Here is a 4,551-nt window from a genome sequence, read left to right as displayed (position 1 = left end):
CTCCCTCATCCCTAAACTATACTGTCTGTTAATGGCTTTCTAGAGTTTGGGGCTTCCTCTGAGCCATACCATCTGAAGCACCATGACACCACTTTAAACAGCCATGGCTTCCCTCCAATAATCCTGGGAACTGTAGTTGTCTCTTAAACATTCTCAGCACCCTCAACTGCAGTTCCCACTATTCTGCAGAGGAAGGCATGATGGGTTAATGTGGCACGAAGCTGCTTTAAATGAATAATGCAGAAAATGCAAAGGATGTCCCCTAGTGGTAAACATCAAAGTTCTTTTAAAGAGATATCACCTTGGTGACAAAGATCCGTATAGTTCAAGCTATGGTCTTCCCAGTAGTGATGTATGGAAGTGAGAGCTGGACCATAAAGAAGGCTGATAGCCGAAGGATTGATGCTTTTGAATTATGGTGCTGGAGGAGACTCTTCAGAGTCCCATGAACTGCAAGAAGATCCAACCTCTCCATTCTGAAGGAAATCAGCCCTGAGTGCTCACTGGAAGGACAGATCCTGAAGCTGAGGCTCCAATACTTTGGCCACCTCCTGAGAAGAGAAGACTCCCTGGAAAAGACCCTGATGTTGGGAAAGATTGAGGGAACAAGGAAGGAGGAGGAAGAGGAGGAGGAGGAGGAGGAGGAGTTGTTTGGATTTGATATCCCACTTTATCACTATCCTAAGGAGTCTCAAACTGGCTAACATTCTCCTTTCCCTTCCTCCCCCACAACAAACACTCTGTGAGGTGAGTGGGGCTGAGAGACTTCAGAGAAGTGTGACTAGCCCATGGTCAGCCAGCAGCTGCATGTGGAGGAGCGGAGACGCAAACCCAGTTCCCCAGATTGCAAGTCTACCGCTCTTAACCACTACACCACACTGGCGGACGACAGAGGATGAGATGGTTGGACAGTGTTCTCGAAGCTACGAACATGAGTTTGACCAAACTGCAGGAGGCAGTGGAAGACAGGAGTGCCTGGCGTGCTCTGCTCCATGGGACATCCCCTTCTTCAAAGGATGATAGTGCAATTATCAACATTTACTCTATATTTGAGACCTTAAGAATTCCTATAATAGCTGCAACTGGATTGCTTATATACTGTGCCGATCCTGAAGATATATGAATTTGTGACTGTTATGCTCATTTGCCTTCAGCAGAAAACTCTGCTGGATGAAGTTAATTGCCTCTGAGTTATTATTGGAAATCCTGCAACGTGTTTTTGAGATTATGTTGCAGTCTGTTCTGGATGAATGGGAAGAGCAGAATCAATGACAGTAAGGTAGGCCTTAGTCATCCTAGAAGTCCACCTCCATACTTTCCTTCTCTCTCTGAGGGGGCCTAGACAGGTGCTCCTGTAGCTATGGCTCTGCTTTCAAGGTTGCTTCTCTTTTCAATCCCGCTTTGCATCAAAGAGCCTTGCGTTTCAGAAATAAACTGGGTGCCTTCCCTGCTAGCAAGAGGAGCCACACGGAGGCTGGCAGGACTTTGTTGACATTGGTGCCACCTGCCCTTTCCTGCAATGCTGATGGGTCTTGAACTTGTTTACTCAAAGAAAGCCAACTATCCTCATACAGTGGTGCCTCGCTTAACGAATGCCCTGCTTAACGAAATTTTCGCTTAACGAAAGGATTTTTCGAGCGGAGGTTACCTCACTAGACGAATGCATTTTACGAAAAATTCGTCTAGCGAATCGCGGTTTCCCATAGGAATGCATTGAAATTCAATTAATGCGTTCCTGTGGGCAAACAAAAATTCAAAAAAAAATTCAATGCATTCCTATGGGATTCGCTAGACGAATTTTTCGCTATAAGAAAAGACCCGTGGAACGAATTAATTTCGTCTAGCGAGGCACCACTGTACTTGGAAGAGCAAGGGAGAGGTGGAAAAGCTCCTCTTTTAAGCTAAGATCCCTCTTGAAAGCCCGGCAGTTGCGATAGGCGGACCTTCTTTCAACCTGGGGGCCACATTCCCCTCTGAGCAACCATTCGGAGGCCACGTGCGAAGAGGGGGCAGGGCCAGAAACAAGAGGGGAAACGGAATTTGGCCTTCGTGCGGCGGGCATGTTTCTGCACCGACTCACGCACCCCTCTCTATCCTCAGAGTTCAAGGGCACGTTCCAGGCAGGCAAAAACATGAGGAGGGAGTGAATGAGAGAGGCCATAGAGCAGGCATCCCCAAACTGCGGCTCTCCAGGTGTTTTGGCCTACAACTCCCATGATCCCTAGCTAACAGGACCAGTGGTCGGGGATGATGGGGATTGTAGTCCAAAACATCTGGAGGGCCGAAGTTTGGGGATGCCTGCCATAGAGGGTATGAACTGGGGAAGGGGGGAGGTGGCCAGTGGAGAATCCCTTGAGTAAGACAGAGAGACCTCAAACATACTCGGCCCTAGGGCCTGAGGTTCCCCATTTTTGATGTAAACAGGAAACTGCCTCAGAATGAGTCAGGCCACTGGTCATCCAGAGCCGTATTGTTTGTTTTTATTGGCAACCCTGGAGGCTGGTACATTGGGGCAACAGAGGCACTGCCTCGCCACCCGCCTCCCTGCCTTCTTGTTTACAAGCCCAAGCCCTGCCTGCCAGCTTCTTCCTCCTCAATATCAAGAGGATGGGAAGAAAGCTAGCCTAAGCTGACTCCGCCCATCATCGGCTGTGGCTCCGCTTGCCATTGCCTCTGGCGCCACCTGCTGTTGAGCTCCCTGCCTTCTGCCCTACCAGTCTCAATCGACAGGCTGTGTCTGCCTGCAGAGTCCTGAGCAGGGAGAGGTCTTGGCTAGCCCAGCCCACCCGAGATCCCCTTACCCAGAAATGGATAGTCTCCCTGCTGAATGCACGAGCTTCCCCACAGCTCAATGCATTTAAAATGAACCAACAAATTTACACAGGAATGCCAGGCTGTGGAAATCGGGCCATGACGCAAAGAACTGCATGCTTAGCTCTGCTAACACCCAAAGGGTGCTTTGGGGACTCCAGTTCTTGAACCCCCAGCAATGCATGCCATGTTGCTGAATCGCTCTGGAAACAGCACAGGAGGGGTGCTTATAAAGCTGTTCTGCAATAGGGCAGAACAAGAAGGATACTGACAGTTCAGGAAGGATACTGACAAGCTGGAACGTGTCCAGAGGAGGGCAACCAAAATGGTCAAAGGCCTGGAAACGATGCCTTATGAGGAATGGCTTAGGGAGCTGGGGATGTTTAGCCTGGAGAAGAGAAGGTTAAGGGGTGATATGCTAGCCATGTTCAAATATATGAAAGGATGTCATATGGAGGAGGGAGAAAGATTGTTTTCTGCTGCTCCAGAGAAGCGGACACGGAGCAATGGATTCAAGCTACAAGAAAGAAGATTCCACCTAAACATTAGGAAGAACTTCCTGACAGTAAGAGCTATTCAGCAGTGGAATTTGCTACCAAGGAGTGTGGTGGAGTCTCCTTCTTTGGAGGTCTTTAAGCAGAGGCTTGACAGGCATATGTCAAGAATGCTTTGATGGTGTTTCCTGCTTGGCAGGGGGTTGGACTGGATGGCCCTTGTGGTCTCTTCCAACTCTATGATTCTATAATTCTAGGGCAAAATGGTTAGGAGCAGAACCTCCACAGTAAAGAGCATTCTATCTTTTTTAAAGGGCAACTGACAAATGAAGACCTGAAAACACACACAAACAATTCCATGGCATGTGCCACAAAGTAGCTTGCTGAGTCCCATCCTTGATTTTTAGAAATCTGTAATTCACTCAGGGTGGAGAACAACTATCCTGCAAGTCAGATGCAGACCTGGTTCCTCTCTACCTGGCGACACCTCCTTCTTGTCCATCCTTTCCACTCCTACTGCAATGAAGCTTGGCTTGGGTGGGGTGGGGGCTTATATGGAAGGCAATAAAGGTAAAGGGACCCCTGACCATTAGGTCCAGTCATGACCGACTCTGGGGTTGTGACGCTCATCTCGCGTTATTGGCCAAGGGAGCCGGTGTACAGCTTCCGGGTCATGTGCCCAGCATGACAAAGCCGCTTCTGGCAAACCAGAGCAGCACACGGAAATGCCATTTACCTTCCTGCTTGAAGCGGTACCTATTTATCTACTTGCACTTTGTCGTGCTTTCGAACTGCTAGGTTGGCAGGAGCTGGGACCGAGCAACGGGAGCTCACCCCGTCGAACCGCCGACCTTCTGATTGGCAAGCCCTAGGCTCTATGCTTTAACCCACAGCGCCACCCGCGTCCCTATGGAAGGCAATAAAGGTAAAGGTAAAGGGACCCCTGACCATTAGGTCCAGTCGTGACCGACTCTGGGGTTGCGTGCTCATCTCGCATTATTGGCCGAGGGAGCCGGCGTTTGTCCGCAGACAGCTTCCAGGTCATGTGGCCAGCATGACAAAGCCGCTTCTGGCAAACCAGAGCAGCACATGGAAACGCCGTTTACCTTCCCGCTGTAGCGGTTCCTATTTATCTACTTGCACTTTGACGTGCTTTCGAACTGCTAGGTTGGCAGGAGCTGGGACCAAGCAACGGGAGCTCACCCCGTCACAGGGATTCGAACCGCCAACCTTTTGATCAGCAAGC

The sequence above is a fragment of the Zootoca vivipara genome, chromosome 17, assembly GCF_963506605.1.
Source record: "Zootoca vivipara chromosome 17, rZooViv1.1, whole genome shotgun sequence".
In the NCBI taxonomy this organism is placed as follows: Eukaryota; Metazoa; Chordata; class Lepidosauria; order Squamata; family Lacertidae; genus Zootoca; species Zootoca vivipara.
The sequence above is the reverse complement of the archived record's forward strand: the minus strand, read 5'-3'. Positions refer to the sequence as shown.